Genomic DNA, 24066 nt, shown 5'->3' on the forward strand with positions numbered 1-24066 from the left:
AAGTATGGAGGTAGTTTTGTGCCTGCCCCAAAACGGTTAAATATGTATTAAAAATTGACACTACCAGTCAACAGTTTGGACACACCTACTCATTCCAGGGCCAAATAAACAAATATTTTTAAAAAGCAGCATGAGGGAAGACATTATAAACACACCTTCTTTGTTTCTATAAAAATAATTGGAAGTGCTATAGACACAAATGAGATTTATGTTGTCTAGCCAGCAAAAACTACATTCCCTAATCTTGATGTAGCCATGAATCACTTTGTTCCCGCCTACGCCCGTGAAACGGACTGCAGTGCTTAAAGTCAGACATAATGTACCAGGCAAAAGCTGGGACACACCTACTCATTCAAGGATTTCTCTTTATTTTGACTATTTTCTACATTGTAGAATAATAGTGAAGACACATATGGAATCATGTAGTAACCAGAAAAGTGTTAAACAAATCAAAATATGTTTTAGATTCTTCAAAGTAGCCACCCTTTGCCTTGATGACATCTTTGCACACTCTTGGCATTCAACCAGCTTCATGAGGTAGTCACCTGGAATGCATTTAAATGAACAGGTGTGCCTTGTTAAAAGTTAGTTTGTGGAATTTCTTTCCTTCTAATGTGTTTGAGCCAATCAGTTGTGTTGTGACAAAGTAGGGGTGATGTACAGAAGAAAGCCCTATTTGGTAAGAGACCATGTCCATATTATGGCAAGAACAGCTCAAATAACCAGAGAAACGACAGTCCATCATTACTTTAAGACATGGAGGTCAGTCAATGTGGAAAATGTCAAGAACTTTGAAAGTTTCATGAAGTGCAGTCACAAAAACCATCAAGCACTATGATGAAACTGGCTCTCATGGGGACTGCCACAGGAAGAGAAGACCCAGAGTTAGCTCTGCAACAGAGGGTCAAGAAACACCAGCAATGGACATTAGACTGGTGGAAATCTGTCCTTTGGTCTGATGAGTCCAAATGTTAGACTTTTGGTTCAAACCGCTGTGTCTTTGAGACGCAGAGTAGGTGAATGGATGATCTCTGCATGTGTGGTTCCCACCGTGAAGCATGGAGGAGGAGGTGTGATGGTGTGTGGGGTGCTAAATGGGTCCTAAATTAATAAATCCAATAGCTAAATGATCCATGATCTGACCATTTTAAAACAATTCCATATGTCAGCTTAGAAACCAATACAGCATGTCAGATCGCCAATGTTTAGGTGTAAATTTCTGTAATAGTTTCTGCTTGTGTCTGTCAGGAGTAATGTGCTATCATGTTTGCAAAATAAATACAGAGGGGAAGTGTAAAGTGCACCTTGAGATTTGTGCAGGCCCGCGTGACCTGCTATTTCAGTGAATCATATTGATCAAGACCAATGATGTATATAAACCCTGGATTGATGATGCTGTGTATTGGCTAGTGAAATGCTTTAAAGCTACTGGTTGGCCATGTTGGCAGGCCCCAGAAGAAACAATCCTCCATGGCAGAGTTTCCCAAACTTGGTCCTGGGGCGCCACCTGGGTGCACGTTTTGTTTTTTTGCCCTAGCACTGCACAGCTAATTCAAATAACCAACTCATCGTCAAGATTTGATTATAAGAATCAGCTGTGTAGTGCTAGAGCAACAACCAAAACGTGCACCCAGGGGGGGCCCCTAAACCGAGTTTCACACGGAAACCGTTTTTCATAGGAATTAATGGAATTCTACAGTATTTAAAATAAATGTTATAAGGATAAAATTACATTAATTGAATTGTTTTTGTTGTTGTAGTGGGGACAGTAACATTAGAACTTCCAAAATACATTTTTTAAATGTTCTATTTTTATGTTTAGCTCACACAATATCACTTAAAAGTATGCATTAAGGAGTCTGTAATAGAATAAACGTGGCAAAAACAAATGTATATTTTAATAAATGCATTACTACAGCTTCCAAAATATGTTTTACAACGGTGGAGGAGTGCCAAGATGGAAGCATGGTGGCTTCAAAACAGAGCCCCCTGTAAGTCATCTATCGCATATATAAATCATTGGTTAAGAAAGCAAAGAGCCTGCAGCAGCACTCCGATGTGAAGGACAGAGAAATTGTGTGCAATTAGACAAATCATGACAAAATTGGTACAATTAAAAACATAACTCTGTCCCTCTTTCAACGCATTGCGTCTATATATTTGATTAAACTAAATCAAAGTGGTGTGGCGCCTGATTGAAAAGTGCTGTGGCAAATGTTGCCTCGCCACACGTTTTCCGGCGCCTCTGTTTGCTAATGTGATTGATTACATTGTTAGGGGGGTGCTTCTAAACACCCCAGCAATAAAACACCCTGGGTTTGTTATTAAAGAGAAGTGAAAAAATAAAACGTACCAATATTAACCACAGAAGAGTGAATATGACTCATGATCATAATGGGAGTCCAGGTAGGTCTACTGGCAAAATCAGTGATCAATAGAGTACTTGGGAGGACCTGAATAAAGGGAATGTGACATTTGCCCTGATGAGCCCACATGGTTCTATCAGTAAATTAGAATTCTCAGATAACAGAATGGACTGTGTCTCTTGAGCCAAATCGATGTTCCACATTTGGTCAAGTAATCCCCATTGATTCACTTTAACCGGCAAATGCAATTGATTACAAGGCAGTTTTACACTTGAAAATTATTGATTTCTGAGAGCCTATACAACCCTCCACCTCCCTACCACCACCAGCTATAATAACCTCATAAGGCCTGTCATTGGAACACCTTCCTCCCTGCAGGGTGTCGATGCCAGCAGCCCCGCATCGGGCTACCTGCCATCATATCATCTGGCTCCGAGGATCTTCCCTCGGAGATGAGGCCATTGCCTAAACTATTTAATAAAATTTCATATTGTATTTTGTCTCTGCTGTCCATTCTGTTAAGCCTGTACTAGATTGGACTAAATTACCAACAGAGTGTAAATGTCTGTGTGTGTGTGTGTGTCTTCGTGTGCATGTGTGAGTCATGAGTGTGCGTCTGCATGTGAAAATCACCTCCCAGTTCTTTCCATTTGAAATATTGTTACGGTATCGATCACACCTTTCGACGCTCAATGTGAATGATTTCTCTCACAAGACATTTAAGTGCTATTTTAATGAGATGCTACTCGTACCACTAGCTTTTGATTCTTCATGTGATCCGTGTCGCATTTAACCAATCAAATGTTTCCAGTCTCCACCCTGGCCAATCAGAGCAGCTAGGTGTGACATTTCATGTCATTAATCAATACTATTACCGCACACCCTCTGTTGTGAGCCAATTTAAAACACATTTTTAAAAAGCAGCGTTAGGGAAGACATTATAAACACAACTTCTTTGTTTCTATAAAAACAATTGGAAGTGCTATAGACACAAATGAGATTTATGTTGTCTAGCCAGCAAAAACTGCATTCCCTAATCTTGATGTAGCCATGAATCACTTTGTTCCCGCCTACGCCCGTGAAACGGACTGCAGTGCTTAAAGTCAGACATAATGTACCAGGCAAAAGTTGGGACACACCTACTCATTCAAGGATTTCTCTTTATTTTTTACTATTTTCTATATTGTAGAATAATAGTGAAGACATCAAAACTATGAAATAACATATATGGAATCAAGTAGTAACCAAAAAAGTGTTAAATCAAAACATATGTTTCATTTGAGATTCTTCAAAGTAGCCACCCTTTGCCTTTATGACAGCTTTGCACACTCTTGGCATTCTCTCAACCAGATTCATGAGGTAGTCACCTGGAATGCATTTCAATTAACAGGTGTGCCTTGTTAAAAGTTCATTAATGCGTTTGCATCAATCGGTTGTGTTGTGACAAGGTACGGGTGGTATACAGAAGATAGCCCTATTTCATAAAAGACCAAGTCCATATTATGGCAAGAACAGCTAAAATAACCACAGAGAAACAACAGTCCATCCTTACTTTAAAACCTGAAGATCAGTCAATGCAGAACATTTCAAGAACTTTTAAAGTTTCTTCAAGTGCAGTCGCAAAAACCATGAAGCGCTATGATGAAACTGGCTCTCATGATGACTGCCACAGGAAAGGAAGACCCAGAGTTACGTCTACTGCATAGGAGAAGCTCATTAGAATTACCAGCCTCAGAAATTGCAGCCCAAATAAATGCTTCACAGAGTTCAAGTAACAGACACATATCAACATCAACTGTTCAGAGGAGACTGCGTGAATCAGGACTTCATGGTCCAATTTCTGCAAAGAAACCGCTACTAAAGGACACCAATAATAAGAAGAGACTTGCATGGGTCAAGAAACACGAGCAATTGACATTCTGTCCGTTGGTCTGATGAGTCCAAATTTGAGATGTTTGGTTCCAACCGGCGTGTCTTTGTGAGACGTTGTGACGGCCCTGAATTTTTCTGAACCGTCTCAGTGCAGCTCCTTCCAATAGGGCGCTTTCCCTTTAATTCCCAATTAAATAGCCAGTATCAGCTGCGCAAAAGTGGGGTTGTGATGGAGACGTGACTGAGGATGTGTTCAACCCTCAGTTCCCGAAGCTTCTCTATTCCGTTGTTTTGTTGCCGTTAAACGTGTGTTTTGTAGCCTAAGAGTTTACCCAGGATCGGATCCACTCTTTGCGTCCCTGGACTACACCTCTCCGTTCTTCGTGGCCTTTCTCCGCTGGAGATCTATTGGCGGATTGGATTGTCTGACTGACCGACTGACTACCACCTTTTTGTATACGGTATTTCATTTGTTTGGATGTGATGTATACTGTGATTTGTGTAGTTAGTGGTAGTTGAGGACTTAATTAAGAGTTGATCCGCTTTAAGGTTCTGTGGTAAAGTAATTGTTATATTGATTGTATGTTTAATACTGGGTTTACGCTACACGGAACAACGGACAAACATCGCGTGACAAAAGTCACTTGAGTTCACTGAACTCCTTTACCGGGCAGGACTCTTTTTAGGCCCGAGGTACAGGACATTTCTGGAGGAACCAGAACTCATTGTGATATTATTATATATGTGTGTAATCATTGTTGTTGCTAATACAACCCACGCAACAGAATATAATTGTTTTTGAAGTTCTTTTCAATGTTTTAAGGGTTTATGAAAAGTTTATTTCCATCCTGACTTTTACATACGTCCTTTGTATTGGTGTAGACTTGACGGACCAGATGGGACTCATTCCCACCCAAACTAAAAGGAGAAACTAATGTTTTCTCTGGTAGGCACAACCTACCTGGCACCCCTATAAATAATAACCTCAAGTCAAAACCGTTACATAAAAAATGGCACCCCAGATGGGACCCCAGTTTCGTCTACCTGGACGATATAATTATCTACTCTCAGAACAGAGAAAGACACTTTCAAGATCTTCAAGCAGTGTTGGACAAGCTAAGAGAAGCTGGTCTGACCTTAAATATGAAGAAGAGCAACTTCTGCCAAACCTCCCTGAAGTTCCTTGGCCATATTGTGTCTTTCGACGGCATTCATGTGGATTCTGAAAAGACAAAGGCTGTACAAGACTTCCCTGTGCCAACCACACTCAAGGCCCTTCAACGGTTCCTTGGTATGGCTGGATGGTACCATCGGTTTGTGTCGAACTTCTCCCAGGTGGCAGAACCCCTCAACGCGTTGAAGCGAAAAGGAGCGAAATTCCAATGGACGGCAGAGTGCCAGACCTCCTTTGAAACCCTGAAACGACATCTCGTCACACCTCCCATTTTAGGTCATCCCAACTTTGATTGCCCTTTTGTTGTTTACACTGATGCAAGTGATGTTGGACTTGGTGCTGTCCTAGTCCAACAGACTGGACTTGGCACTGAAGAAGTGCTAGCGTTCGCCAGTCGGACATTGAATGGAGCAGAACGGAACTACTCCACAACCGAGCAAGAGTGCCTTGCAGTTGTCTGGGCTTTGGAAAAGTGGAGGTACTACTTGGAGGGAAGACACTTCACTGTGGTCACTGACCATTCCTCCCTTGTGTGGGTGTTCAAGACCAACAAACCAAGCACCAGACTCATAAGATGGGCTCTACGGTTGCAAGAGTTCACCTTTGCAGTGGAATACAGGAAAGGAAAATACAACACTGTTCCAGATGCCTTGTCCAGAGCTCCTGCTTGTGATAATGGTGGCCCTCATTTTACATGTGCTACTGTCCTGTCAAGCAGTCGAGACTCGCCCAAAACGGACTTTCCCATCTCTGATGAGGCCATATGGAAAGCCCAACAGGATGATCCAGAAGTACAGGCTTTGTACCAGACTATCCTGGAAGATGGAGAAAAGATGGTCAATCCTACCACAAAGCTGACCATCATGGAAGACAAAGTCTACCGAGTTGTACAACTACCTCACAGAACACTCTACCAAATGTACATACCTGAAACTCTACGCCTTCAACTGCTTCAACATTTCCATGAAGACCCATTAGCTGGTCATTTGAGCAGGTTCAAAACCTACAAGCGGTTGCAAGCGTTACTGTACTGGCCACATCTGAGCATGGATGTGAAGTCACACATCCGAAATTGTCAGGTTTGTCAAATGTACAAACCAGAAGGTAGAAAGCCTGCTGGCAAGTTGCAGCAAACGGTGGTTACCCGACCTTGGGAAATGTTAGGAGTGGATTTGATGGGTCCATTTCCTAGAAGCTCCAATCAGAATGTATACATGCTTGTTTTTGTTGATTATTATTCAAAGTGGGTGGAACTCTTTTCCCTGCGTCAGGCCACAGCAAGGACCGTCTCTAACATCCTTACGAAAGAGATCCTGACTCGCTGGGGAGTGCCTGATTACATCCTGTCTGATCGAGGTTCCCAATTTGTCTCTGATCTCTTTGAGGAGACCTGCCAAAGATGGAACCTGAGACAGAAGTTGACCACGGCCTATCACCCACAGACCAATCTCACTGAGAGAGTAAATCGAACCTTGAAGACAATGATTGCTTCCTATGTAGGGACGCAGCACAAACACTGGGACAAGCACCTTCACGAGTTTCGATTTGCCCTGAATTCTGCTGTGCAAGAGTCCACTGGAGTCACACCTGCAGAGCTGAACCTAAGTCGTCCTCTCAGAGGACCCTTGGATATGGTGCTACAGCCCCAGCAGCTTACTCCAGACGCTGCTTGCTATGACCAGGTAGGCCATCTCCATGACTTGAGAGCTCTTGTCTCAAAGAACATGATCCAGGCTCGACTCAAGCAGAAGAGAAATTATGATAAGAACAGACGAGACATGCAGTTCCAGCTTCGTGATCGGGTGTGGCTTCGCTCTCATCCTTACTCGAAAGCTGAACAATTCTTCTCGGCCAAGCTCGCTCCTAAATGGCAAGGACCATATAGGATTGTGGAGCAGATGGGCCCTTTGAACTACCGAGTGGTGAAAGAGGACACAGGTGAAGATATGCGCATCGTCCATGTCTCACGCCTTAAGGCCTGTTACCCCTCGGCTGAGGAATTGGAGGCGATTGAGCGCCGCAAGGTCCTGGATATCTTTGAAGAGGAAAGTGAGGAGACTTTTCTCGGATTCCCAGACCCAGAAGTCTCGCACCTTAAGGCCTGTGACCCCTCAGCTGAGGAGCGTGAGCTCCAAAAAGTAATGAATATTTTTGTAGAGGAAAGCGATGAGGAGACCTTTCTCGGTTTCCCCGACCAAGATGTGCCTTCCAGGGCAATGGTCGGCTTTTTCCAGGGGAGGGGGTGTGTGACGGCCCTGAATTTTTCTGAACCGTCTCAGTGCAGCTCCTTCCAATAGGGCGCTTTCCCTTTAATTCCCAATTAAATAGCCAGTATCAGCTGCGCAAAAGTGGGGTTGTGATGGAGACGTGACTGAGGATGTGTTCAACCCTCAGTTCCCGAAGCTTCTCTATTCCGTTGTTTTGTTGCCGTTAAACGTGTGTTTTGTAGCCTAAGAGTTTACCCAGGATCGGATCCACTCTTTGCGTCCCTGGACTACACCTCTCCGTTCTTCGTGGCCTTTCTCCGCTGGAGATCTATTGGCGGATTGGATTGTCTGACTGACCGACTGACTACCACCTTTTTGTATACGGTATTTCATTTGTTTGGATGTGATGTATACTGTGATTTGTGTAGTTAGTGGTAGTTGAGGACTTAATTAAGAGTTGATCCGCTTTAAGGTTCTGTGGTAAAGTAATTGTTATATTGATTGTATGTTTAATACTGGGTTTACGCTACACGGAACGAACGGACAAACATCGCGTGACAAAAGTCACTTGAGTTCACTGAACTCCTTTACCGGGCAGGACTCTTTTTAGGCCCGAAGTACAGGACATTTCTGGAGGAACCAGAACTCATTGTGATATTATTATATATGTGTGTAATCATTGTTGTTGCTAATACAACCCACGCAACAGAATATAATTGTTTTTGAAGTTCTTTTCAATGTTTTAAGGGTTTATGAAAAGTTTATTTCCATCCTGACTTTTACATACGTCCTTTGTATTGGTGTAGACTTGACGGACCAGATGGGACTCATTCCCACCCAAACTAAAAGGAGAAACTAATGTTTTCTCTGGTAGGCACAACCTACCTGGCACCCCTATAAATAATAACCTCAAGTCAAAACCGTTACAACGTAGAGTAGTTGAACGGATGATCTCCCCATGTGTGGTTCCCACCATGAAGCATGGAGGAGGAGGTGTGATGGGGTGGGGGTACTTTGCTGGTGACACTGTCTGTGATTTATTTAGAGTTCAAGGTACACTTAACCAACATGGCTACCACAGCATTCTGCAATGATACGCCATCCCATCTGGTTTGCGCTTAGTGGGACTATGACCCAACACACCTCCAAGCTGTCTAAGGGCTATTTGACCAAGAAGGAGAGTGATGGGGTGCTGCATCAGATGACCTGGCCTCCACATTCACCTGACCTCAACCCGTTTGAGATGGTTTGGGATGAGTTGGACCGCAGTGTCCACTGTGCATTACAGATACATTATAAAGTAATCCTGTATACAGCGTACACATAAATACAAAGGATTAGTCTAATCCTCTCACTTGGAATGGCTGGAATTCAATTGAATCAGCCATAGTAATGTTTACAGTGTGTTTGTTTACAAACTACTACATTTTTACTGTTGCCCACACCCATGTTGCCACTTGCAAGCACATCCTCAAGACAGAGGTAGAGGGACAGACCCATCTATTGACCCAGTCTATCAGGAGATCAGTCTGGGTCATGTGACTGCATGGCTCTGGTTATAGGGTTGTCTACAAGGGTAAGCCCCACAGAAATGACCCAGGCTGAACTGTCTTACACAACACAGGATTATAAGATAGGCGTAGAAACACAACCACAATATTATTGAACCGGGCACATTGTCATTAGGAATTCATTGTCAAAGTGAAATCAAACCCTGCATTCAGGTTCAGACAAGGATGCATCAGATTTTGTGCTGTAGGGCGTGTGTTATTAAAAATGGCATTGCCATTTAAACATGATACAATAAAAACAAATGTTTGTGTGAATGATGCCAATTAAGACAATTATACTTCCAGGGTGTCTCCTATGATACAGATGGAGTTATTTATGCCAGTTAAAAACAAGTTATGTTGCTAATTAAAAGCGTAAAGGTTTTTCACAGGGCTGTTGGGCGTGTCTGGGAAAGGTCTGTTGCATAGATTTTTTGCAATCAGATTAAATGGGATCTTTTATTTCAACCTTTATTTTCTCCCCACAGCCATAGGAGTCTTTCAATAGCTGTTCTAAAGGTCTTGGTGAAGTGACATCATTGGCTGATGCAATGCATGTCTACTGCATGGCCACTTTCACTGGTAAACTCACCCAGTCGTCAATGAGTAAGGTTAGTTTGTCAATCTCTCTATAATTTGTATGTTTATTCATCTGTCTGCCGATCCTCCTAGTTGTCTGCCGGCATGCCAGCCTCTGAGCCTCATTTGTCCAGGGAAAAACTGGTTATTGTTCCAGGCGAAAACATTTTCTTATTTTCTTTTCTCGCCCAATACAGTACGTGGTTCAAAAATGACAGATAGCTGGCAAGAATAGGAGGAAAGTAGGCGTATCCCTAGTATCTCCCTAGATAGTTTACTCCATCTCTGAATATCACAACTGGTCATTGATATTTGTTTTTTACATGTATAAATTAACTGTAAATTGCACTGGGATCAAAAAGACTCAGAACAAAGCATTGCTGGGTTATTATATTTAATAGACACAGATAGTAGAGGAGACAGCTGAACCTTTCACCTTCAACCTGAATCAAACTAGTCACACAAAGTTCAATTGGAGGCATAAATCATCTCACTAAAGGCGGATAGAGTATCTCCTCTCTGATATCTCAACCTTCAATAAAGAAGTGGAATAGTGTATCAAGATGGACAGTGGCAGGTGATACCAGAGGTGATACCAGGCGTGACCCCAGAGGTGCCAGATTAATCACACAGTTCAAAATAACAAAGAAAATACATGTCCTTAAACAACCACCCCTGAAAGTCTGGAACTGATGTTCAGGTTTCAATTAGCTGTAAATCAGAGATAAGTGAAAGATTATTGAGCAATACAAACAAATAGGATGTAGATGTTTGCAAATGTGATTGATCACATTGTTAGGGGGTGGCTTTAAACACCACTGCATGAAAGAAAACCTGGGTTTGTTATTAAAGAGAAGTGAAGAAAGAAAAGTACCAATATTAACCACAGCAAAATGAATATGACATGATCAAAACAGAAGAGCAGGTACAGTAATTGCAGTTAGTGGTCAAAAGAGAAATTAGGAGGACCTGAATAAAGGGAATGTAACATTGGCCCTGATGAGCTCACATGGTTCTTTCAGTAAATTGGAATTCTCAGATAACAGAATGTATCTCTTGAGCCAAAGCGATTTTCCAAATTTGGTCAAGTAATCGCCATTGATATACTTTAACCGGCAAATGCAATTGATTTCTGTGAGCCCATATACTAAATTACCACTTAACGATAGAGTGTAAATGTGCATGTGTGTGTTCGTGGGTGCGGGTGTGAGTCATGAGTGTGTGTGTGTGTGTGTGTGTGTGTGTGTGTGTGTGTGTAGGGATACAATCTGCAGTTTTAAATAGAACATTCATCATCTCAATCAAGGTACATGGATGGTGTTTCTTTTTTAATTTAAAACAATGTATATCCATTCTGCTTTTCATTTCCTGTTACAAAATTAGGTGATTTTGCGCTACTACTCTCAGCAAGTTATATTATGGGGGATATTATGTACAGAGTGGGGTCTACACTTAGGAGGATTTACCGAAATCTCAATGATTCTTTGTTTGTTTAAGTGTAATTTAATGTAGCTCCACTTGATGGCGCTGAAGCATTAGCTTTGTATATCCTGATAGCAAATGGGATATATTGTAAACTGCCAAGCAGTGGAGTTGGTTCCGTGATGCAGTGTGCACACAAGAAAAAGCATACAACAAATGTTACCTTTCAAAAAAGGAGAGCTTACATCACTGGACCACTGCCCATGTCTGTATCATGTTCCATCTGGCATCAGACAGACAGAAAGATAGTAGCCCTTAAAATATTTGCAGTAAAAATTCACCCTTTTACCCTGCCCTGAAAGAAAACCAGCATAGGACCATGTTGCCAAGCACTGGACCTAAACTTCTCCATCCTGGCTAGAGAGAGAGTCACTGCTCAGTGTGTGGATTGACACAGCAACCAAGTGCATTTGTCTGTCAGTGTCACTCACTCTCCTCACTCACTGACCACAACCTTCACATTTCCTGTAGCTATATGCACACATTCATTCTCTCAGAAATCAACTAGGCAATATGTTGTTTACTTACTGGCACTCTCTTCCAAAACTCAGTGCCAAGATCCACTGGTTGCCTCCCATCTCATAAATGAATGATACAGATTCTGAAATGACTCACAGTTAGCAGCACCTTCATCCTGTTAAAACCAAGCCTAATAAACACCATGAAAAGATGCTGGAGCAGAGACAGCTGACTGAGTTCCATGTCAAATGACCTTGCCTGGGAATCGTTGACTTCAGGATCAGCTTGAGGAAATGAGGAAATAAAATACCGTCCTCCCCAATTAAGTTGCCACCAACCTCCTGTGACTGGTTTCATCCCACAATATAACCATTGAGGGGATTCGATTAAGCTGGCTTGGGTGCCTGGTTGGGAGGACTTTACACTGGGTGAAAAATGATGGCATTTGTTTTGGAACCAGGTTTTCACGTACAAAAGTGATTGCGTTTGATAAAAACGCTTTATCTACATCCCCCAATTAAACCTTGTTTGAAAATTAGAACATATTTTATGGAAAAGAGATGTATGTTTCTGAACGATGCATCATGCTGACTGAAAACCCCAAATACTTATAGTAAGTTGAATTCAAAGTCAATGAAAATTCATTATTACTTGAAATGTTTAAGCTTTGCCACTCTAGTTGTAATGCACTTTACTTTAATTATTGTCATGTTTATTTTTGCTATTTTATTGGGTATCTTGAAAGGCATGAATAAAATGTATTATAATTATTATTATGAAATGCGACTTCTGGCGAAATCCAATATGTCCACCAGCTGATATTTCAGAAATCCCCATAGAAATAATTAGAGGATGCCCCATTATATCTGTCCCATTGTGTCATCTGTGAGCGCATTGGCAACGCCATTGAGGCCATCCCCATTTTGAAGTAGTACATTTTCTTCTTCTTCTACTTCTATGAGTTGGTAAACTCCCACCTGGAGTGTGTTGTTTGTACAGGTATAAAGCCAAGGTTGACTGATCCCTCCTTATGACACAGATGGAATTATGTCATCCTTCCTCGACCCATAGGAAGTCCCACCCAAAATGGTGTAAGTCCATAATGGCGCTGCCCATACTAAAATGGTATTTTGGGCACAAGAGTCCTCTATCTATCTCTATGGAAATCCCAGCACTAGGGCAACTGGAACATAGAGGGGATTTGATTAAGTTGGCCCGTGTTGAACACGACTATTGTCTGTCACATGACCAGGCGAAGCCGGTGAGGGAGGTGCGCCCTGCTAAAATCGAACAGTAATTTGAGGGTTTAACTGTGTAATGCTGTCATGTTGTAGGCCTACATAGGCTGCTGGTAGGGTACTACTGTACATGACTGAAATGAGACTGTAACGGCGTTCGTCTGTTGAAGGAAGAGAGTCGGACCGAAATGCAGCGTGTTGGTTACTCATGACTTTAATGAAGTAATCGCGGTACATGAAATAACTTATAAAGACGAAAACAACAAACGGAACGTGAAACTATTACAGCCTATCTGGTGAACACTACACAAAGACAGGAACAATCACCCACGAAATACAAAGCGAAACTATGGCTCCCTAAATACGGTTCCCAATCAGAGACAACGAGAATCACCTGACTCTGATTGAGAATCGCCTCAGGCAGCCAAGCCTATACAACACCCCTAATCAGCCGCGATCCCAAATAATACAAACCCCAATACGAAAACAACATATAAACCCATGTCACACCCTGGCCTACCCAAACATATAACAAAAACACAAAATACAATGACCAAGGCGTGACAGAGACATTGAATTCAAATAGTGTGAGTATTATACTGTAGCAATCCTTGCTGTATGCCACGCTATAATTCCCACCAAGTGGGTTAACCCTATTGGCGCAATGCGTAGGGTGTTTGCTATTAATGCCAGGAAGGCCCGGCTCCAGATGACATGCCAGAGGCTGCATAATTCCCACCAAGTGGGTTAACCCTATTGGCGCAATGCGTAGGGTGTTTGCTATTAATGCCAGGAAGGCCCGGCTCCAGATGACATGCCAGAGGCTGCATTTTAAATCCATGGGGAGGCACAACTAGTATTGCTTTAGAGCCCTAATAAAATAAGGTAGATTTGTCCTACTGCTGTTCAAATGTAAAGAAAATGGATCTGAAATGTAGGCTGTAAGAGTGGTATAACTTATGTTATATATATATATATATATATATATATATATATATATATATATATATATATATATATATATATATATATATATATATATATATATATATATATATATATATATATACTGAACAAAAATATAAACGCAAAATGTAAAGTGTTGGTCCTATGTTTCATGGGCTTAAATAAAACGATCCAAGAAAGTTTCCATACACACAAAAAGCTTATTTCTCTCAAATTATGTGAATAGATTTGTTTACATCCCTGTTAGTGAGTATTTCTCATTTGCCAAGATATTTCATCCACCTTACAGGTGTGGCATATCAAGAAGCTGATTAAACAGCATGATCATTACACAGGTGCACCTTGTACTGGGGGCAATAAAAGGCCACTCTAAAATGTGCAATGCCACAATGCCACAGATGTTTTTATTTTGTTTATTTTATCCTTATTTAACCAGGTAGGCCAGTTGAGAACAAGTTCTCATTTACAACTGTGACCGGGCCAAGATAAAGCAAAGCAGTGCGACAAAAACAACAACACAGAGTTACACATAAACAAACATACAGTCAATAACACAAAAGAAAATAAAAATAGAAAAACCTTGTACAGTGTGTGCAAATGTAGAAGAGTAGGGAGGTAGGCAATAAATAGGCCCTAGAGGTGAAAATAAATACAATTTAGCATTAATAATGGAGTGATAGATGTGCAGATGATGATGTGCAAGTAGAGATACTGGGGTACAAAAGAGCAAGAGGGTAAGTAATAATATGTGGTTGAGGTGTGCTATTTACCGATTGGCTGTGTACAGTGATCGGTAAGCTGCTCTGACAGCTGATGCTTAAAGTGTTCTGTCTCCTAGTGTTCTGTCTCAATCCCAGAACAACAGTAAAAGACCTTGTGAAGATGTTGGAGGAAATTGGTAGAAAAATTATCTATGTCCACAGTAAAACAAGTCCAATATTGACATAACCTGAAAGGCCACTCAGCAAGGCAGAAGCCACTGCTCCAAAACCGCCATAAAAAAGCCAGACTACGGTTTGCACATGGGGACAAAGATCATACTTTTTGGAGAAATGTCCTCTGGTCTGATGAAACCAAATGAAACTGATTAAACTGTTTTGCCATTATGACCATCATTATGTTTGGAGAAAAAATGGGGAGGCTTGCAAGCCGAAGAACACCATCCCAACCGTGAAGCACGATGGTGGCAGCATCATGTTGTGGGGTTGCTTTGCTGCAGGAGGGACTGGTGCACTTTACAAAATAGATGGCATCATGAGGTAAGAAAATTATGTGGACATACTGAAGCAAGATCTCAAGACATCAGTCAGGAAGTTAATAAAGCTTGGTCACAAATGGGTCATCCAAATGGACAAAGACCCAAGCATACTTCCAAAGATGTGGCAAAATGGTTTAAGGACAACAAAGTCAAAGTATTGGAGTGGCCATCACAAAGCCCTGACCTGAATCCTATAGAAAATGTGTTGGCAGAACTGAAAAAGCGTGTACGAGCAAGGAGGCCTACAAACCTGACTCAGTTACACCAGCTCTGTCAGGACGAAAGGGCCAAAATTCACCCAACTTATTGTGGGAAGCTTGTGGAAGGCTACCCAAAACGTTTGGCCCAAGTTCAACAATTTAAAGGCAATGCTACCAAATACTAATTGAGTATATGTAAACCTCTGAGCCACTGGGAATGTGATAAAAGAAATAAAAGCTGAAATCATAATTCTTAATACTATTATTCTGAAATTTCACATTCTTAAAATAAAGTGGTGACCCTAACTGACCTAAGACAGGACATTTTTACTAGGATTAATTGTCAGGAATTGTGAAAAACTAACTTCAACTTCAACCTGTTGTAGCTAGTGCTATGGGTGGGTGTTGCTATGGTGACCAGTGAGCTGAGATAAGGCGGGGCTTTACCTAGCAAACACTTATAGATGACCTGGAGCCAGTGGGTTTGGCGACGGATATGTAATGAGGGCCAGCCAACGAGAGCATGCATACAGGTCGCAGTGGTGGGTAGTGTATATGGGGCTTTGGTGATAAAACGGATGGCACTGCGATAGACTACATCCAGTTTGCTGAGTAAAGTGTTGGGAGCTATTTTGTAAATTAAATCGCCAAAGTCAAGGATCGGTAGGATGGTCAGTTTTACGAGGGTAAGTTTGGCGGCATGAGTGAAGGCTTTGTTGCGAAATAGGAAGCAGATTCGAGATTACATTTTTGGGATTGGAGATGCTTTATGTGAGACTGGAAGGAGAGTTTACAGTCTAACCAGAAACCTAGGTATTTGTAGTTGTCCACATATTCTAAGTCAGAACCGTCCAGAGTAGTGATGCTAGTCAGGCGGGAGTGTGCTGGCAGCAATTGGTTGAAGAGCATGCACTTAGTTTTACTAGCATTTAAAAGCAGTTGGAGGCCACGGAAGGAGTGTTGTATGGCGTTGAAGCTTGTTTGGAGCTTTGTTAGCACAGTGTCCGAAGAAGACCCAGATGTATACAGAATGGTGTCATCTGCGTAGAGGTGGATCAGAGAATCACCAGCCGCAAGAGCGACATCATTGATATATACAGAGAAAAGAGTCGGCCCAAGAATTGATCCAAGTGGCACCCCCATAGAGACTGGCAGAGGTCTGGACAACAGGCCCGCTGATTTGACACACTGAACTCTATCTGAGAAGTAGTTGGTGAACCAGGCGAGGCAGTCATTTGAGAAGCCAAGGCTATTGAGTCTGCCGATAAGAATGCAGTGATTGACAGAGTCGAAAGCCTTGGCAAGGTCAATGAAGATGGCTGCACAGTACTGTCTTTTATCGATGGCGGTTATGATATCATTTAGGACCTTGAGCGTGGCTGAAGTGCACCCATGACTAGCTCGGAAAGCAGATTTTAGAAAGGCAGGAGAGGATGGATATAGGTCTATAACAGTTTGGGTCTAGAGTGTCACCCCTTTTGAAGAGAGGGCTGTCCCCAGCAGTTTGCCCATATTTGGGGATCTCAGATGATACGACAGAGAGTTGAATAGGCTGGTAATAGGGCTTGCAAAAAATGTCTGGATTTGGATTTGGGTGAAGGAGAAGGGGGGGAGGGGGTTTGGCAGGTTGCTTCAGGGGGTGCTGAGATGTTGGCCAGGGTCGGGGTAGCCAGGTGGAAAGCATGGACAGCTGTGGAAAAATGCTTATTGAAATTATCGATTATCTCAGGTTTATCGTGGTGACAGTGTTTCCTATCCTCAGTGCAGTGGGCAGCTGGGGGGAGGTGCTCTTATTCTCAATGGACGTTACAGTGTCCAAAAACGTTTTGGAATTAGTGCTAAAGGAAGCAAATTTCTGTTTGAAAAAGCAAACCTTAGCTTTCCTAACTGACTGAGGATATTGGTTCCTGACTTCCCTGAAAAGTTGCATATCGCAGGGGCTATTCGATGCTAATGCAGAACGCCAAGTTTTGAGGGAAAGTGCAATTGGCATGCTGACTGCAGTAATGTCCATCAGACCTGTTGCCAGAGAATTGAATGTTCATTTCTCTACCATAAGCTACATTCAACGTTATTTTAGAGAATTTGGCAGAGAGAACAGTGTATGAGTTGGGTGGCTGGAGTCTTTGACCATTTTTAGGGCCTCTGACACCGCCTGGTATAGAGGTCCTGGATGGCAGGGAGCTTGGCCCGAGTGATGTATTGGGCTGTACGCACTACCCTCTGTAGCACCTTGTGGTCGGATGCCACGCAGTTTCCATACCAAGCAGTGATGTAGCCAGTCAAGATGCTCTCAATGTTGCAGCCGAATAACTTTTCGAGGATTTGAGGGCCCATGCCAAATCTTTTTAGCCTCCTGAAGGGGAAGAGGCATTGTCATGCCCTCTTCACAACAGGTGTGTCGAAGTGAATGGGGGCGTGCTCGGCCCTCCATTTCCTGTTGTCCAAGATAAGTTCCTTTGTCTTGCCCACGTTGAGGGAGAGGTTGTTGTCCTGGCACCACACTGCCAGGTCTGACCTCCTCCCTATAGGCTGTCTTATTGTCGGGGGTGATCAGGCCTACCACCGTTATGTTGTCGGCAAACTTAATGTTGAGCCTGTTGGAGTCGTGTATGGCCATGCAGTCATGGGTGAACAGGGAGTGCAGGAGGGGACAGATCATGCAAGCCTGAGGGGCCCCTGTGTTGAGGGTCAGCATGGAGGATGTGTTGTTGCCTACCCTCGTCACTTGGGGTTGCCCGTCAGGATGTAAAGGATCCAGTTGCAGAGGGAGCTGTTCAGTCCCAGGGTCCTTAGCTTAGTGATGAACTTGGAAGGTGCTATGGTATTGAACGCTGAGCTGTAGTCAATGAAAACTGCCTGTTACTCAGTCCCAGAAACTAGAATATGCATATAATTGGTAGCATTGGATAGAAAACACTCTGATGTTTCTAATTTAAAAAAAATTATGTCTGTGAGTTTAACAGAAATAATATGGCAGGCGAAAACCCGAAGACAATCCATCCGGAAAATGTATTTTTGAGGTCACAGGCCATTTCAATGCTAGCCTATGGGATATACAAATACATAGGACCCAGATTGCAGTTCCCATGGCTTCCACTAGATGTCAACAGTCTTTAGACAGGGTTTCAGGCTTGTTTCTTGACGAACAAGTAGTTGTAGTTTATCCAAGGTGTCCCTCATTAGAAAAGTAGTCTTGTTGCGTACGTGAATGAGGTGTGCACTCTTCGTTATTTATCTTCCCTATTGAACATACTATTCTCCATCTTAAATATTATTGTTTATTTAGATATTAGAGTACCTGAGGATTAATTAGAAACATCAATTGACATGTTTGGAAAACTTTACCGGTAACTTTGTGGATTTGTTTGTTTGCAAGTTGAACAAGTTTTTTTACTGAAATCAATAGCGCCAACTAAACTGACTTTTTTGGATGTAAAGAAGAACTTTATCAAACAAAATGCTGGGACCCTTGGGATTGCAAACAGAATATGATATTCAAAGGTAAGTGGTTTATTTTATCGCTATTTGTTATTTTGTCACACCTGTGCTGGTTTGAAAAAGTATTTTGATGTGGGGCGATGTCCTCAGATAATTGCATGGTATGCTTTCGCCATAAAGCCTTTTTGAAATCTGACAATGCGGTTGAATTAGTTAAGCTTTTAAATTGTGTAAAACACTTGTATTTTCATTCATGTTTAATATTACCATTTTTGAATTTAGAATTTGACGATCTGCAATTTCACTGGATGTTGTCGTAGTGGAACGCTAGCGGGAGACTGAGCCGCAAGAGGTTTTAAATCAAGGGAGACCAAATGCTTGCGGGCATCAATCAATCAAATGCTACTGTGGCAACATGTCATACTCGTTTGTTCCAGACAGCATCAGATACATGTGCTGCACATACTGTGGCACTGTTTCCCGCACTCTGATAATTTATCTGGTGAAATTTAGCCACTTGCGAATTGACAGAAAAACTGTGAGAACAGAGACAAAAGATGAATTATTTTATAATTACAAAATAATATTGGTCAAATATTTGTGGTAGCCTGGTTTTCCTTGGCATTCATGAATACACGCAACTGATGGCTACAGATGTGAGTGCTACGGAGCGGTAGTAATTTAGCTTTAGCTTTGTCATGTATTGAAGCAATATTTCTTGTAAGTGTCCGGAATAATGTCCTGCTCCTTGAAAGCTCTCACATCTGTCATTTTGCACACAAGAAAGCATGCAATGTTAAAGAGAAGCCCCACGAAGACTGATAGCCTATGATGCGCTCATTAAAACAGCACACAATGTAACCATTGATTCAGTAAGGCCATTAAACAGGTCGACATTCACAAGGCCGCAGGGCCAGACGGGTTACCAGGACATGTACTCCGAGCATGCGCTGACCTACTGGCAAGTGTCTTCACTGACATTTTCAACCTCTCCCTGTCTGAGTCTGTAATACCAACATGTTTTAAGCAGACCACCATAGTGCCTGTGCCCAAGAACACTAAGGTAACCTGCCTAAATGACTACCGACCTGTAGCACTCACATCTCTAGCCATTAAGTGCTTTGAAAGGCTGGTCATGCCTCACATCAACACCATTATCCCAGAACCCCTAGACCCACTCTCAATTTGCATACCACCCCAACAGATCCACTCTATTGCACTCCAAACTGCCCTTTCACACCTGGACAAAAGGAACACCAATCTGAGAATGATTTTCATAGACTACAGCTCAGCGTTCAACACCATAGTATCCTCAAACACAACCGGAATATCGATTAGGCCGATAAATTTAGTATAGACACTTTTTTCATAACATTTTTGTTTAATTCGGTCTAACTTGAAGATATTATAAAAAACATCAAGCGCATATATTTCTCCAAAGACCATATAATAAAATCATTGCAACTCACCATGTCGCTGAGCTTATTTCCCGGCAACAAGATGGACCCATCTAGGGGTGATGGATGACATGAAGGGTGTTCCTTATGTCCAGTCTACTCCGTAATTTAGTTTTTGTTGCCGTCATTGTGGAAAACATTGCTTCGCAGAGATAGGATGTTGGAAATGGAAGGAACTTTGTCAGTGCTTTTTTCTCAGGATATTCAGCCTTGATTTTCATCCAAAAGGTCGGCAGACATGAAGTTATCTCAATCATACTTTTAAGGCCACCGTCAAAACATGGACAATTCACCTGGGACATTCACAAATGGGTCATGGATCCAGCCTGGCCCAGGCTCAGTCTCTCCCAAAATCCCTGCTAATGTATGGAACATGTCAAATTTGCCCTTGTCCATTCGCCATCCCCACAGTTCCAGTTTGGCTTTGAATGCAGCCACTTTATCTGTTGTCATTCTCCCTTGAAGTGACAGATTGAGTTCGTGGAGCAGGTTGAATATATCGCACATGTAAGAAAGTTTTGCGACCCATTCCTCGACACTGAAATGTGCTGCCAGAGGTGACATTTTTTTCTGAAAGAAATCTCTGCAGCGGCTTTCGTAACTCAAACACTGGCACGCGATCTCCCCCTGGATAGCCATCTGACTTCTGTGTATAGGAGAAGGCATTTGTGCTCCATTTCCTTACAAAGCTGCCAAACAGACGTCAGTTAATAAGGCCGTGTGCTTTGATGTGATTGATAACTTTAATAACATCATTCAATGTGATGTTAAATTCAGAGGACATTTCTCGTCTAGCCAGCATTTCTCTGTGAATGACACAGTGCATAGACTCACATTCAGGCACAACCTCTTTAACCCGGGTAGTGAAACCAGACAGCCGTCCAGTCATGGCAGCAGCCCCATCTGTGCATACGCCAACACAGAATGAGCAATCCAATTTTCCTGACATGTAATCATCTAAAGACTTGAATAGTCCTGTTGTGTTTGTCAGCGCACACAACATATCCTCATGCACATCATCTTGAAATATATATCGCACATAAACAAGCAGTATTGCCTTGTTGTCGACATCGGTAGATTCGCCATCCTGGATTGCATACCACGGTGACTCGTTATGCCTCTAGTGACGGTGGTAGCCGAAAGAGGAACCTGTGCTCTCTTTTTTAGCTGCAGCATCTCCTAAGAGTTCACGGCAAATGTCCTTAGCAGCAAGTAGAATCAACTCCTTGCCAATAGTGAAAGGCTTCTTGTCCTTTAGCAATATGGCTAGCCACTAAGTATGACGCTCTCAGTGCAACCACGTTTGTTGATGCGGTATCTTTCAAGACTTGCTTCTGTCCTTCTTGTTCACATTTTCTTCGCTCAAAGAATTCAACAGGTTTGTCTTTAAGTGCAGGGTGCTTGGATTCAATGTGCCAAAGCAGTTTTGAGGGCTTCATTGCCTCATTAGATAGCCTATCTCCACATACTACGCACAGGGGGCTTGGACCATGCAAGTCACCTGTCGCAATAAAGCCATATTTTAGGTAGGATTCATCATATTTTCTATTGAATGAGGCTTTCTTTTTTTTTGCAGTCTCTGGCTCTGCTGTCTCTGCATTATCGACATCGTTGTTGGGCCTTTTATCTCCCTTACCCCCTCTGAAGCTCTACAGCGATGTTTGTTTTCATTCATGTCAGCTAACATAGTTAGCTAGTACAAAGTTGGCGAGCAACACAACTCAAGCAGACCGTGATGAACTCGCAGCACTCGCATTACTAAAGAGTGGTGAGAAAAGGACCAACAGAACAGACTGCACCAAGTTCAATTTAATTACTGCACAAATAGCCTATAATTGTATATAATTATTAATTTATTTTACCGATTAATTTGTATTTATTTTTTATTATTCATCCTTTTCATGAGACCCGGTAGAAAATGTGCCCAGTGCTTGGGGACCACTGGACTACAGGAAAAGGAGGACCGAGCATGCCTCCATTCTCATTGACGGGGCTGTAGTGGAGCAGGTTGAGAGCTTCAAGTTCCTTGGCATTCACATCACCAACAAACTAACATGGTCCAAGCACACCAAGACAGTCGTGAAGAGGGCACGACAAAACCTATTCTCACTCAGGAGACTGAAATGATTTGGCATAGGTCATCAGATCCTCAAAAGGTTCTACAGCTGCACCATCGAGACCATCCTTACGGTTTGCATCACTGCCTGGTATGGCAACTGTTCAGCCTCCAACCGCAAGGCACTACAGAGGGTAGTACATACGACCCAGTACATAACCGTGGCCAAGCTTCCTGCCATCAAGGACCTCTATACCAGGCTGTGTCAGAGGAAGGCCCTAAAATTGTCAAAGACTCCAGCTACCATAGTCATAGACTGTTCTTTCTGCTAGTGCACAGTAAACGGTACCGGAGCGCCAAGTCTAGGTCCAAGAGGCTTCTATAAACAGCGTCTACCCCCAAGCCATAAGACTCCTGAACATCTAATCAAATGGCTACCCAGACTGTTTGCATTAACCCCCTCTTCTACGCTGCTGCTACTCTCTGTTATTCTCTACGCATAGTCACTTTAATAACTCTCCCTACATGTACATATTACCTCAATACCTTGACTAACAGGTGCCCCAGCACATTGACTCTGTACCAGTACCCCCTGTATATAGCCTCACTATTGCTATTTTACTGCTGCTCTTGAATTATTTGTTACTTTTATTTGTTACTTTTTCTTAGCTCTTTTTCTTAAAACTGCACTGTAGGTTAAGGGCTTGTATACGGCGCATGTGACAAATACAATTTGATTTGATTTTGATTCAGGACCATGGACAGAAGGCACTGCCAGTCAGCATGATGAAAGGATGCGCTGCCAATTTCAGCACCACCAAAATGGACAGCCAGGACAATAAGAGCACCACGCCAGACGGTCATTATCCCTGTATCCATAAAATAGCGCAAGCAGTATATCTATAAATAGAAATTAGACCCGCAAAAACAAGCAATGACATTAAGAATCACAGATAAATGTAACATGCATTGAAGTAAAAAGGAAAGGCCTTCAGTAACTATACATTACATAAAACAATCAGCCAAACAACCAGTCTTACATGAGGGAAAACCAATAAATGAAAGCTGCAATTTGTAACTTTTTTAACGAATTCACGTGTTATAGTATGTTATAGATCTCATTCTCATTGAAAGCAAGTCTAAGAATCAGTGGATCTGTTCTATGTGCTCTATTTCTGACTTTCTAGGCTTCCTGTTAAGTTCTGTTTTTGAGTCTTTTACTTTCGGTTTTGTACACCAGCTTCAAACAGCTGAAAATACAATATTTTTGGTTAAAGAAAATGTATTTCACAGCGGTTTAGATGGTACAATGATTCTCTGTGTTCACTGAATACGTTCTTCCGGGTGGAGAAGGAATTTTCGCACATTGCTGTAGATGCCCCAAATGTTAATTTATGTTTCCGTGCCAACAGCACATTTGGCATTGCTAACAAAGGCCCACCATATCTTTGAAGAACACTGACTGGGCTCCATTTGTTGTCGCTGGCTGGGGTTGCGATTTCACTTTGCAAGAATGTGAAAGCCACAAAAAACGCCGCTTCCGATCCATGGCAGTAAGAGCTAACACCAGTTTAATATTTCCTTTGCTAAATCATGATGACATTTCCCCCAAGCACGGCATCCAAAGTGCTGAAAAACTGTTGTTTACACTCCCTCTCGTCTCCATCATCATGCTGACCCACTGCTTTCAACTACATACTCTTGCAGCATTTTACTCAGGAGTCTCCGTCATTTGCTTGGAGCTGGTGACTCGTGCCCTTC

This window comes from Oncorhynchus gorbuscha, linkage group LG11 (assembly GCF_021184085.1).
Source record: "Oncorhynchus gorbuscha isolate QuinsamMale2020 ecotype Even-year linkage group LG11, OgorEven_v1.0, whole genome shotgun sequence".
Taxonomy (NCBI): domain Eukaryota; kingdom Metazoa; phylum Chordata; class Actinopteri; order Salmoniformes; family Salmonidae; genus Oncorhynchus; species Oncorhynchus gorbuscha.